The sequence below is a fragment of the Hypanus sabinus genome, chromosome X2, assembly GCF_030144855.1.
Source record: "Hypanus sabinus isolate sHypSab1 chromosome X2, sHypSab1.hap1, whole genome shotgun sequence".
NCBI classification, from domain to species: domain Eukaryota; kingdom Metazoa; phylum Chordata; class Chondrichthyes; order Myliobatiformes; family Dasyatidae; genus Hypanus; species Hypanus sabinus.
Genome location: NC_082739.1, coordinates 40,502,021 through 40,517,397, shown reverse-complemented (window position 1 = coordinate 40,517,397; position 15,377 = coordinate 40,502,021).

Sequence of the window (15,377 nt, the reverse complement as noted above, 5' to 3'; positions counted from 1 at the left end):
ATCTCATTTTCAGATCCCCTACTGTTCCCCCATCTCACTCACTGCAAAGCATAAATCATGTCAAATATTCATTTCATTATTCAGATATGTAAACACTAGTAAAGTGTTTTTTGAGGGGAATAAAAACATGGATGCAAATGAGATGTGGACTCTAATGACAGCACTCAACAGGCACTAGATGAGAATCAGCTAAAGCTTTGCAATTGCCTTAGAGACTTCATAGTTCTGATGCTCAAATACTTGGTGTTCAGTGACACTGGATGCTGAAATTGAGATTGTTTCTCTTTATCTCTCTCTCATTTCCCAATGAACTACAGCCACTAAGATACAATAAAAATGATTAAATCAAAGGATAAATGTTAAGTATTGCAAGCATTTATGTATAGAAGTGTTTGAAGAAGAAGCTGTTTATTGCTATGTTGACCCTCTCCTTGTTGCACTGGCCAAGACAAGTAACTCAAACAAGATTGCTTACAGGTGTTCAAACTGGTCAAGGACATCAATCCTCGAGCCACTCTGAAAGAAAAGAGGTGCAATTTTAGATAACAGATATCTGAATTACCTTTTCATAAAGGCTGTAGGCTTTACCAAGAGTGGTGTATTGCCTTTAAAGGTAAGAACAGTTGAACTGAGATTCTTACTCGTCATGATGTCTGCTTGGAAAATATATTGTCTCCCATAGCACAGTGTTGAATGAATTTTCAAGGGATTTCATATTTCCCTTTTAGTGTAATATTTGACTGCCAAGTTTTTGTATATAGCTTTATATTTCTCTTCATGGAGAGGTTATATGTCCTCTACTCCCATGCTACAGAAATGCTGTGCTTTCACTTTTATTCATCCTCTTCATTCTCTCACACCCAACTCTGTCACTTCACCTTCTCTAAACTTCTTATCAGAGCTACCAGACATTGGAAGATAAAAGATTGGTACCTTCAGGCATCATGGCTACTTTGAAACCTGAGTAACAGCTCACAAAGAACAGCTATACATTACCAAAAGCTTTATTACTTTTGGAGATTCGGAACCAATGACATTAATTATCTGTAGTGCATTCTCGGGCCTGTGCAGGGCTCCAATGTTTTCCGAGCACCTGAATTGGTTTATTACTGTTTAACAGCATCATTAATTGTTGAGAGTTCCTTGTGTTTTCTCAAGTGACTCCCTCTTTGTAAGGCGGTCTCCTGGTGCTTTCTGTTTAAGCTTGTTAAGTTTTTTGATAAGCTCAAGGATTCCATGTTACTTCTATTACAAAGTACTTAAGAGGATGCCTAATAGTACTAATCATAGGGTCCTAGTTTTGAGAATGTTACGTCTCACTCAGCTGAGCCACCAGTGTTTGTTTGGAATTATTATGAATAAACTCTTGTCACCATCTCTAACATCAGAGTCTGTGTTCCTCTGCAATATTGCCAGAGCACATTGTGACATTATCCTTCCTACCATTGGAAGCCTTGTAATGGAGAATCTTACAGGAACTTCAGGACTGGTGGGTATCCTTGAGAATCTAATTTTTACCGCATCAAATGTTTAGATAGTCTTCTTAACAAATCCACACTGCACAGATTGATTATCAAACATCTAAGTGTGATTTTGTTTAAATAATCTATTTTCTTAGTGCAAATTGTTTAATAATACATTTAACTTGAAATAATTATAGTTTACATAACTGACTGGGCAGCTATAGACCATAGCACAGGTTACACAGTGATCTTCTAAATTGCACTGCATGGGCATAAACTAACGGAGAATGGTTGAGATGGTGATGCATTGGGTGCCTTCAGCAGAAATTTTGCATCCCTCATTCCATTCCTCCTTGAGGCAGGAGGAAAAGGCAACCTCAACAATGAAGAACCTATTTGGGAGACAGCACATTCCTGTCAGGATCACTCTCAAACCCTTGGACACAGCCACTATACACGAAAAGATTAACTCTTGATCACCCACTCTACTTTGTCCTGTCCTTGCACCTTATTTGTCTACCTTCACTGCACTTTCTCTGTAACTGTAAAATGCATTCTGGATTATGTTTCCACTTTCAACAACCTCAATACACTTCTGTCTGGATGGCATGCAAACAGAAGTTTTTCACTGTATCAGTAGATGTGACAATAATAAAACAAGTCCAGTTCCAGTGTTGCGGGAGAGATGTTTCAGAGTTGTCATCATTTTTAGGTATGTGAATTTCAGCTATGCTTCCTTGCCTGGACCCTACTGTCTGTGGAGGTCAAGGTGAAGTTGATGCTCAAAAGCAGATTATTATGCCTCAATGACAGCAGGGTTTATCCTGCACTGCATGCTGAGAAGATATGGAGACTTCAACATTGTATATTGCATGGTGCGCTGTCTTATAAACTGTAGGGTCCAAGAGATGCAGGCTGAAGAGCATGAGGGCCATAGAGAGCACTTGCGAATAACGAGAGTGGAGGAAGAATGTGGTCACAGTGGGATGTCCCTGCTCAATATTCATTGCCTCATTTCCCATCTGAGATTAAGGGCAAGCTCTGGCCCTGCAGAATATAGGGATACTTAACAAAGAAAGCTGCCATAGGAATCTGTTTTCACATTCAATTTTCAACAATAAGATGGCATTCAGTCTGGAAGGTGAATGATTGAACATTAGTTGTTGACGCAGTGTGGAGTATTATTTGGTGTGGCTCAGGAACCATAGTCTCATATGGTCCTGAGCTACATCAGGTGATGACAGCATTGTGCACAGCACCTGCCAAGAAAACCTACTGGTCTCTATAAATCTTGTTCTCTTTTCAGTCAGCAGAGCTTTCCACTTCTCTTTCATCTTTTGATATTTTCCTGAAGAATCAGTCTCCATTTCCAAACTGTTTGTGACATTCTCACCATCTGGAATATCTTATTCATAGTGGTCCTTATAGCAGAGGTATGAAAATCTGGCAGGTCATAACTAAGTGTCCAGTTCCCTGTGTAGAATATCCTTGGGAATACAGTACTCATCCATTCCATGAGTGTGGCCACAAGAGTCATTGGTATAATTATCAATGTAGGACTTAGTCTGGTCAAGGATCTCTTTATTGATAATCTTTGATTTTCAGCTTTTTGATGCTGGTCAATTTGAACTCTACATACGTGGGGGAGTCTGTCCATTAGCTGCTGTTAATGTTTCTCAAGATGAGAGTTTGGTGTACTGTTGATTTGGTTCTCGGGGAAAAGCGGAATGGAGCAGCAGAAGTCATGTAGCAGCAAAAGTGAGAAAAATATGCCAAGAAATTCTAAAGCTATTTGTCCCTACTGAGATCCCTCAATAGCTGACCTCACCTTTTGTGATTGAGTCATAGCCATTGTCATACAGCACAGAAACAGACCCTTCTGTTCACTGTGTTTGTGTTAACGATCAGGTCCCCATCTGTAGTAGATCCCATTGAACAATTTTGGCTGGAAGCCAATTTTCTTCAGCATCTTTAGGAGACCAATCTTGCTCACTCTATATAAAGGCTTGGTAGGTTTGAGGAAGGCAATGTATTACGGACTCTCTCTTGCAACTGTCAGGCTAAGAGGATTATATATCACTCCTTCAAATCTTTTCCTTTGTTCAAATATTTAATCATCTATACTCAGACCTCCTTACCTAGGTAGAAGTCAAACTTTGGAGACATAAAAGACTACAGATGCAACCACAGCCTGTTGGAAGAACTGAAAGACTGAATACGGTCAAACAGTAACCTTGAAGGGAAAGGAACTATCAACGTTTTGGCTTGAAACCCTGCATTTGGAGTTGAAGTACTGTTCTAATGCAAAGTTTTGACTTGAAACTTCAACTATAAGGAACTAATGTGGAAGTGGGCTGGGACTATAAATACCTGGACACAAACTGTACTGGACTATAAATACAGAGACTCTGTACAAGAAGGGACAGAACTGACTGTACTTCCTGAGGAGGTTCCGGTCATTCAGCATTGGCAGTACTATGCTGCAGATGTTCAACGACTCAATGGTGGCTAGCATTCTGTTCTACGTTGTAGTCTGCTGGGGCAGCAGGGTGAGAGAAGCTGACCCCAAGAAGATCAATAAGCTCATCAGGAAGGCTGATTCTGATCCTGGGTGGGTGGAATTGGATTCCCTGGTGGTTATGTCTGAGAGGCCAATGCTGCAGAAGCTGTGGAGCATTATGGACAATCCCTCTCACGTCCTTCATGACGTACTGGACAAACAGGGGAGCACCTTTAGTAACAGACTGATTCCACCAAGGTGCACCACTGAATGCCACAGGAGATCCTTTCATCCAGTGGCTATAATACTCTACAACTCCTCCTCCATAAGTATATGGTTTCATTGTAGATCTATATTTTGTACTATGAATTTTTAATGCACATTTTGTATTTTAATGTATATATTTCTGGATGAGCAACCTTGCAACACTAATTTCCTTCCGGATAAATAAAATTTTATCTGATCTTATCTGATGTTCTCCCATTAGTCTATTTATTGTTCCAGAATAGAGTATTGTTTATTAACTCCGCAGTTGTCTCTGCAAAATGCACTATATATCTGTCACTTTTCATATTTCACTATCAGGTCCAGCGTGTGATTCATAATGCCCAGAATTTTCAGGGGCATGTTCAGGACACAATTTTCCCTGTCTAGATGTGAGCAGCTTTGAGATTTCTAGGTGAACATACTAGATATAATCAATGAGTTTGTCTACATTATTCATACCATGCTCAAATGCTACTTAATGACTTCATCTAGTAAGTGTGAAATTATAATGATTCATCCCAGTGTTTATACTGGGGAATTTGCACAATAATCTGTACCAGGTTGAACTTGTCACATGCAGAGCTTCCCTATTCATTTCAGTGGAGCAAACTGATGCAGCGCCGAGGCACAGCAAGTAAAGTTGAGGCCTCACGGAGCCGGAGATCTAACTTCAGTCCTGGTCTCGGATGCTGTCTGTGACGTCGGAGCTTGCATGTTCCCTTTATGACTGTGTCCGTTTCCTCTGACAGCTCCTGTTTGCACTCACAAGCAGGTCAGCAGGTTAATTGTCCCTAATTTTTAACTGAGTGGTAGAGTCTAGTGAAAATGATGAGAATGTGGGAGGAAAGAATAATGGGATTAATGTAAAATTAGTGCAGATGGCAGGTTGCTGACTGACACAGACTGGATGGACAAAAGAACCTGTTTCCATTCAATATCACTCCATGAATTATGTTGCATTTCGTTAATTCAAAACATTTTTAATTGAGTATAATTGAGCACTTTAAGATTTTAATCCTTCATTTTTTTTATTTTTTATGTTAGTCTTACTTGGAATATTAAACATTTATTGGTTTTCTCATCTTTCATAACTGGCTAAGCATTTTTTGAGGCTGGGTTTATTCTGACCCAACATGTGATTCTAAAATGTACTAGAAGGGTCTGTTATTGTACATTGCTTCACCTGGAGAGATCAAATCATCTTTCATTCACAGATAGCTGCTGTCTAGATAACATGTTTGGTTGCATTTATATTGGAAGGATATGATAATAGGCCTATTGCAACTATCAATGGATATGTTCACAGAGAAGTGGAACAAGACAAAAGAAAATAGTGATGAGCATTAATCATATTTCAACTTCAAAACGACCGGGTCAATGTCGGAACACGCAGGACTTCAATTACTCCTACTCTTTGTGTAAGATTTATTTTTATAGTTTATTGATGGAGTCACAAGATGTTCATACTAACAATCACAGCTTGACAGGACATCTCCCTTCAGAAGCATCTTCAAGCCTGAAGTATTTTAATACCATACGTTGCCCTGTTAAAAGTGTCATTTTTGACAGGTTTAGACTCAAATAGAATCTACTCCAGAGCTCATCGATTGTTCATGCTGATTGTTTTGTAGAAATGTAGTACATATACTATGCTTTTCAAAAAGAACATTTTGTACCTTCTTTGGAAGTTTTCCTAAACCTTGGATAGAATTAATTTTTTGGGAGGGTGTGGCGTTGTCCAGTGTGTGGAGACAGCACAGCCTGAAGAAGTAATCACAGGGGACAAACACAGTGGGTGAAGGAGAGTCACAGATGGCTCCTTCTGGTGAATGTTTTGGCAACAGGCATTTCCACACCTAATCAAGACAGCTGGGCACAACAGGCTTCAGTTGGATTTTTTACATTCTGACAATAAAATACTTTTACAAATGGAATTGCTGGTGTCTCCCATTGGGATTCTCAGAGATCCAGTGATGCAATACGACCTGCTGATGTTACTAATGCTTTTGACTTGTTTTAACATTATTCCATGACATCCAGGTGAGGCATGGTAGTGTAGTGGTTAGCACAATGCTTTATGGGTTCAATTCCCACAGCTGCCTCTAAAAAGTTTGTGCAATCTCCCTGTGGCAGAGTGGGCTTCCTCCAGGAGTTCTGGTTTCCTCCCACAGTCCAAAAATTTCCAAGTTAATTGGTCATTGTAAGTTTTTCTGTGATTAAGCAAGGGTTAAAACAGGTTTTCTGGTCGGGTTGGAAAGGGCCTACTCTGCACAGTATAAGTAAGTAAATAAATAAATGTAGAAAAAAAGCTGAAAAGAAGAAATATAAATATCATATAATTTCTACTTTTTAAATTCATTGAGTTAATATGTCACAAAAATAAAAAAAGGTTTAAATTTCAAAGTAAATTTATTAGCAAAGTGCATTTATGTAACCTTAGACAACCCTGAGATTCATTTACCCACAGGCATTCACAGTAAATCCAAAGAAACACAATAGAGTCAGTGAAAAACCACATGCAACAAGATGGTCAAACAACCAGCGTGCAAAAGGCAACAAACTGTGCAAATACAAAAAGAAAAAAATAAACAAAGAAAATAATAATAATAAATAAATAAGCCATAAGCATCAAGAGCATCAGACGAAGGGTCCTTGAAAGTGAATCTAGAGGTTATGGGAACAGTTCAGTGTTGAAGTGAGTGAAGTTATCATGTCTGGTTGAACGGCCTGATGGTTCAGGGATAATAACTGTTCCTGAACCTGTCACATCTCTCCCTACCCTTAGTAGTATCTACAGGAGGTGCTGCCTCAAGTGTCATCAAAGATCTCCACCAACAGACTATGCCATCTACTTGCAGCTACCATCAGGCAGAAGGTACAGAAGCATGAAATCCCATACCATCTGGTTCAAGAACAGTTAAGTCCCTTCAACCATTAAGTTCTTCGACAAACCTGCACAAAACTAATCACTAGAGCTGACCACTTTGTCATTTTGCTCTAAAATTGACTTTTTTGTTATATTTGTGCTCTTTCTTGTAAAGATGGTGTTTAATTTATGCTTAATTTATGTTTTTCTTGTGAATTCTGCTTATCCTGTGATGCTACTGCATGTAAGTTTCTCATAGCACCTGTTTGGACGTGCACAGTATTGTTTGTGCCAACCTGGAGTGAAACGTGAGTTTGTAAATCTGGTGAGAGCAAAGGATGTTGGGAATGGTGATGATGGAGTGCTGCAGGAGAGGTGGGGGATAGGTGACAGAGAATGAGTGCCAGAGGTGGGAGCGGGGGGCGGGGAGTGGTGTGGGTGCAGACACACCCAACCCTGAGACACCAGGCAAGGTGATTTGATTCCAAACAATTGGTTTAATGATCATTACAGAATATCTCTCTGGTGCTTCCTGCTCCGTCCCCTCTCCCTTCCCATTTTCCCAACCATGATTCTCCTCTCCCTGCCCTCTTCCCACTCTCAGTCCACAATAGAGACCCATATCAGAATCAGGTTTATCACCACTTACATATGATATGAAATTTGTTTTTTTTGTGGCAGCAGTACAGTGCAATACATAAAATTAATATAGTACTGTGCAAATTACAATAAACTCCACGTTTACTTTCAAATTACTTGTATTTACTTGACAAACTGTTTAATTATTCAGGGGTGAATTATCCCAGCCTGCTGATGATACAGCTGTAGTGGGCAGGATGAACTAGACAATAGATGCAGAAAAGCTTATGAGGCACATAGAGAATGGGCAAGGACATGGCGGATTCAAATCACATCAAATTAAATGAATTTCAGTTATCATTCAAACTATACAAAGTGTACAGCTGAACGAGACAGCGTTCTTCTGGGACCAAGGTGTAAAACATTCAAAATAGCAAGCAAACATTCAAAAATAGCGAGTAACGTAATTCAAAATAGCGAACAAAGAATCAAATTCACTGAAAAAGAAGATATATATCGTCTAGCAATTGATGGTATAGTCTCCCAGCAGTATACAGATGCACGCAATCCATCTTGTCATTCCACTGCTTGAACACAGGAGGGCAGCACCAATGGACAAGGCCAGGCTCCAGCCAAGCTCAATCACACTGTAGTGCTTCCACGTCTCTCACCTGGTCTGCAGCTGCAGGCAGGGCTATGGCTTGTAATGCAGAATGTAATGCAGAAAATGTGAAAGAATGCACGTTGATAGAAAAGTATCAAGGGAAGATTATGTTTTAAATGATGAGCGATTCATCGATATTCTTACGCATGAATAACTGAGAGTTAACATTCAGGTACAACAAGCAATTAGAAAGTTAAAAGGGGATTTTAGTGCAAGGGTACACACATCTTGATTCAATTATCTAGACACCTGAGATATTCTGCAAGTATTAAATCACTACTTATGGATGGTTTATAATCTGAGGTAAGAGGAAGTAGATTTGTTTCACACTTTTGCGAGTTTTGAAGAATTGAGAGGTGATCTCATTGAAATATATGAAACTCTTATGTAGTTCAGAAGGCTAGATATAAATATGATACTTCCCTATTCTGAGATATCAACAGACAGGAATCTTGGCCTTAAAATATGGGGTTGCTCATTGAGTACACAGAAGAGTAGAAACTTGCTCCCATAGAGATAAGGGAGTCCTTGAAAACTCAAGCGATATCAGGTGTCTTAGTTGTTAAGGTATACAGTTAAGCCCAACATCAGTAGATTTTTAGATGTGAGGAACTATTTTGTATGGGTATTTCTCTATTTATGCAAAGACATGATAGAGGGAATGGGCTTAATACTGGAAAATTGTGCTGAGATAAAGGATCAGTCTGGATTCTATTGAATTCCCACTCCTGTTGCTCTTTTAGTTGTGGTCATAGAATCATAGAGCACTGCAGCAAAAAAAAAACAGGCCCTTTGGCACATCTATTCAATGCCAACTGTTGAGACATTTCTGTGGGCAGGGATTGTCATTTACAGCCTGGACTGAACACAGCCTCATCTGTCAAGCTGTACTCATCCTCCAACAGGAATTTACCACAGTAGACCATATCCAGGTAAGTGCAGACTGCACGTGTGGGACAGCAATGGATCCAGGCTGCTGATTGTTGAAAAGTGCTAGGTTCTTATTGTTTCATATGGGATATTTTCAACATGGCTACTGACATGTGTGGAAACTATCTAATATTAGTTGTTAAGCAATTAAACCTTTTTTTTTATTGAAGTGAATAGGAGTTCATTCACTTAATTGAGTCTATGCCAGCTCACAGTATCAAGTGGTGTGGATATGACCCAAGACTGAAGTGGGTCAGCAGTTCACTGACTTTAATGAGAACTGTTGCAGACTTTGAAGGAAAAGACAAACAATAAATACTAGGCTAAAAGGGCTGTTAACTAAAACTCCCAAACTTGAAGTTAATGCCACCACCATGGCTGGAAGCCAAAAGCTAAAGACTAAATGAATACCACTCCTTTACAGCATCTGTCAAAACGGTCGTCCTCTTTCCCGGACAAGCATGAGAACAAGCAGGGATTGTAAACATGGCTCTGCTTTTTATCAACTCTTGACAAGACTAGAATGAAAAGAAGGGAGTTAAATACCACTGAAATGGAGCACTAATTAGCTGGAACGTGCATACTCATGAGCACGATTGCCGAATCTGTTCCGCAGCCCCGCCCATATGGCAGAGTCCATAGTTGTGACACACACAATAATCTCATTCCACCACTAAATTCCTTGTCGCATATTCTCCCCACATTCCCATTATCCTCCCATCCCCACTCTTCCAAGTTTCTACCACTCACCTGCACAGTTAACCTCGCAGCCTCACCAGACACTGAAGCATTCAGGGGAAATGCATGCTGTCACAGGGAGAGTGATTAAATCTCACACAGAGAGCACGAGTTCAGGATTGAACCTGGGTTCGTAGAGCTGTGAAGCAGTTATTCTGCTAGCTGTGTCACTCTATGATGCCGTTGTGGATAAAGTGACCCAATCGGAGTGCATGTTGGTCTACGTTGTAAATCCAACTCAGTGGCTTTCGAAGGAGACACACAGACCTGTTTGGAGACACACTTGCAGGCTGCAATGCCAGCTAATCTACAGACTGGAACTCCAAACCGCTTCAAGAGTAGGAGGGCAAATATTTCTGTTCTCACAATTTGGTGATCATGCAATCCTTACTCATTTGCAACGTAGAAGAGTACAGCACAGGAACAGGCCATTCAGCCCACAATATTGTGTCAAACCAGCTAAAAAAACAAATCAACAACACCAAGACACTAATCCCTCCTACCTACACCATGTCCATGTCCCACCATTTTCCTCACATCCATGTGTCTATCCAAACATCCCTTAAAGTCCTCTAATGTGTTTGCCTCTACCACCAAATGAGGCAGCGCGCTCCAGGCATCTACCACTCTCTGAGTAAAAAACTTGCTCCTCACATCCCCCTTGAACCTATCCCTACTCATCTTCACTACATGAATACCTTCTGGTATCAGACATTTCAAAGCTGGGAAACAGATACTATGGGTCCACTCTATTTATACCTCTCATAATCTTGTAAGCCTCTATCAGATCTCCCTTCCACACTCCAGAGAAAACAACACAAGTTTATCCACCCTGTTGTAATAGCATGTGCCCTCTAAACCAGGAAGCATCCTGGTAAATCTTTTCTGTGCCCTCTCCATCATTCCTATAGTGGGGCGACCAGAAATGTACACAATACTCCAGATGCTGCAACATAACCTCATGACTTGTGAACTCAGTGCCTTGACTAATAAAAGAAAGCATTCCATAAGATTTCCTAACCACCTTATTGACCTGTATAGCCACTTTCAAGGAGCTATGAACTTGGATCCCAAGATCTCTCTGCTCAGCAACAATCTTAAGGATTTTGTCCTTAACAGTGCGCTGTCACTTTGCATTTGCCCTATCATGGTGCAACACCTCACATTTATCTGGGTTAAACTCCATCTGCCATTTCTTAGTCCATATCTGCAACTGATCGGGCTGTATTCTCAGTCAATCTTCTACATTATCCATAACTCCACCAATCTTGGTATCGCCCACAAATTTAGGAATGCACACGTCTCCATTTTCATCCAGGTCACTTAAATACATCACAAACAGCAGAAGTCCCAGCAGAGATCCCCGAGGAACTCCACTAATTACAGACCTCCACTCAAATAAGTCCCTTCAGCCACTACCTTTGGTCTTCTATGCCACAAGCCACTTCTGAATCCAAACAGCCAATTTGCCACGGACCCCATGCATCTTAAGCTTCTGGGCTTTGAGGCACTTTGTCAAGTACCTTACTAAGATCCATGTAGACAACATTCACTGCTCTTCCCTCATCAATCTCTCTTGCACCTTGTCGAAAAGCTCAATCAAGTTGGTAAGGTATGACCTGCTATTGTTACGTACCCATGGGTATCTTGTACTTGTCACGTGACAGTGGTGTTGCAGATATGCTGGACCTAAGGTAGTGGTCTTGTGATGGTGGAGTGATGTCATTTTCCCGCCAGTAGAGGTCATGTGACAGGTTTTTTTTTACAGGGTATAAAAGGAGGACCCCTCCCTGTGAGGAGGGGCAGTTCGTGGCTGGATTTGCCATTTTGACTCCATGCCACTGCGTGGTTCAATATTATGACGCAGTTTGGTTGAAAGGTGGAGTTTTATTTAATGCCTAAAGTTTAAAAGGTCATTACCGGCAGTTTCTTTATAATACTGCCAGTTAAAAATCAGTGGAGAGTGAAGATCGGAGTTCGGGAGCTAAAAGATCAAGGAAGGTCGATTTCGACGGTGAAACAGGTTCGACCTTGTTTGATCCTCATTCGGAAGGAATTCGTTGGCTGTCCCCTGGTAACCCCTGTGAATAATAGCAGAAAGGGTTGGGTACAGTTTTGTAAAGGAAAGGTCAGTGCCTTTAAGCCATTTCATTTTCATCTTTGTAAATTCTCTGGGAAAAGTATAGTTCAACTGGGAACCGCAGCAACACGACGTGAAAGAGAATTTAGATTGTCTAAAAAGTCTCTCCTTTAATGGACTGTAAGCATTTTGAACTTTTGCAGTACTACTTTGAAGAACTGTTTTCGTTTTATTCCTTTAAGAACTGTTTAAACTGCTGCAGAGTAGCTGATTTCCGGTTACGTTAGTTGTTTGTTTACTTTTGGAGGTTTGTTTTTCTGTGTTTAATAAATGTTTTATTTGTTATAGAAAAACCCCGCCTCACTTACGTATTTATTGTTGCTGAATCCAAAACACTATGCACAAAACTATGCCGGGTCTCCCTAATTAGGCCATGTGTTTCCAAATGCTCTTACATCCTATCCCTAAGAATTTTCTCCAGAAATTTCCCTACAACTGACATGAGATTCACAGGTCTATATTTCCCAGGATTTTCCCTCGTTCCCATTCATAAATAGAGGTAAAATGTTAGCCACTCACCAGTCCTCTGGGACCTCGCCTGTGGCAGAAGAAGACACAAAGTTACTAGTCAAGGGCCCAGTAATCTCGCCTCTTGCCTCCTTCAAGACCTGGGGTAAATCCTTGGGGATTTATCTATCTTAATACTCATTAGGAGGCCAAACACTTCCTCCTCCTTGACCTCCAAATGTCCGAAGGTATTTATACACTCTACATGTATCCCCTGGTTCTCCATATCCTTTTCCTTGGTAAATATTGAAGCAAGGTATTCATTAAGTACCTCACTCACATTCTCTGCATGAAAGCAGATATTCCCTCCTTTATCCTTGAGTGGTCCCACCCTCTCCCTATTATCCCCTTCTTCTTCATGTATGTATAGAATTCACCCTAATCCTACTGGCCAAGGATGTTCCATGGCTACTTTCCTGACTACTCTATACTAAAGAAAAGATAAAAGGCTTTCCTCTTAACTGTACCTCCACCTGTTCAAGCCAAAGCCTGTATATTCTACCACTGGCACACTCTGCTTGAGGCAACCCTCCTTTTATTTGCAGCTGAGTTTAGGCCTCTGATGTTGACACTTTCACGCCTGCGCAGCCCCAAAAAATTTTACAAATTAGTCAAAGTGATTGAAAACTTAAACTCAAATGTGATGATGCTTTATACAGTGGTATAGTGCAGTGGCACAGCACCCTCTCCCCTTGCTTTGGATTGGAATTTGATTGTAAACAAAATGGGACATCGGAAACCTGATTGGATGAGGACTAACCAATCAGGAAGGACAGATGACAGGGGTATAAATACCACCGGACTAGACATGCCCTCGCATCATCCCTGATGAAGATGGCAGTGTTTGTCATTGAAATGTTGGTTATAATCGATACCTTTACCCAGCTTGAAGCCTGAGAAAAGTTTATTAGTAAACAAGTAGGTTGTCAGAGGAGATGGTAGAGGCAGATATTTGGGCAGGTATTTAGACAGGAAAGGTGTAAAGAGATACAGGCTGAACGCATACATGTGGAACTAGTGTAGACAGTCATCACAGTCAGCGTGGTGAATCAGTGAGCTAAAAGAGCCTTCTCCTGTGCTGTTAGATTCTATGAAGTGTTTAACTTATTTTTTTTTTAGTTTTATTTTGGGAGATGCTCAACATTTGGATTCAGCAAAGTCCAAAGCAATCCACGATGAATTCAGTATAAGGTGAAAACTCTCATTTGGTCATTGAAGATTTTCATTACCATTTACTGATTGAGCAACTTCAATTTTATTTTTCTCCAAAATACATTCAGACATCAGTTTATCATTCATGTTTAAAATGTATTTTCCTAATATAGTGTTTAATAGGAATGTTACTGACTTGTAGAAATGTGTAGAACTGGACAGAACCTTGAGAGAGGGATAGAGACAGACACAGAGACAAAGACAGAGAAAATCATTTTTCATCTTCATACCTACTCTACATAGGCAAGTTGATTATATTCTGCAAAGATAGCTGCAACTCTTAAAGAGGTGAAACCCAAGCAGCATCTGTGGGGAAAGAATATTTCACACTGTCAGTCCCTGTATTACGTAAGTGACATGTGACACAGTTCTGTGCTCCATTATAATTTGAGCCAAATGCTAAACTTTCCATTTTTATGATTTTCAGTTATCACTTTGTCTTTGTCACTTGCAGTCAGAACACAATGAGTTCAACACCGACTGTATTAAGACCTTCAGCGGAAAATTACATTAAGACTTAGTGAAGTACCTCAGGAGTATGAATGGTAACAGGGCCCTTTAGATCACTCAGTGAACTGAGCAGCTTTAAGCCTGGCACATCTAATTATGTAGATATAAAAGATTCCATCAAGATTAGATTTATAACCTACATTGTTCCCACATGCAAACCAAAAAAGAAATATTTACCTGAAATTCTGTTGTTTTCTACAGACTGTTGCACTGATTTCCAAAGTACAACCATTCCTTCATTTATGAAAAGATTTGCATTCCCAGAAAGACTTTCAGTTGAAATTTTGTAAACAGAAATTTTGAGATGAAATGCCTTGCATTTCAGTTATGGTTATTCCTTTTAGTAGTGTTATGAAGGTACCACAGCTCTGAGGGGCCGAAGGAGCGGGAGCAGCCCCCTCCTTCCGGAGAATCGCAAGAGCACCCGTTGGGGGGGGGGGGGGGGTCAGTAGACCCAGTCAGAGAGAGAGAGAGAGAGAGAGAGAGAGAGAAATGTGCCAAATTGCAGGTACCACCAGCGATACAGAATAAAGACAACATCGACTATTGTCTCATGGAGACCACGTGAAAAGCCTTCGGGCAAGGTGGGCTGGTTGAGGGAGAGATTGCATCATCACAACCTGATTGACACCTGCGACCCCGTGAGGAAGTATAAAGGAGAGTCTCAGGGGGACAGCCCCCTCAGACGCACCAAGAAGACACGAGAGAGTGATCCTGCAGCAGCGGGAAGCCATTCTGAAGGAAGCCACGTGCGTTAGATTCCGGGATTGGAATTTGTGGCTGGAATCACAGGAAACCGCTTTTAACTAACATCGGGGAGAGGAAACCAACGCTCCCCCGATTTTCAAGGAAGATTCATCAAGACTCGGCAAGTTCTTTCTCTTCTCCCCCCAATCTCTCTCTCACGGGCGCCCCCACGAAAAACCCAGCGATTTCCAGCGGGCTGAGGCCGGCAGACTTTCAGAGTGACTTTTATATTTCCAATGGACAATCTATTAACC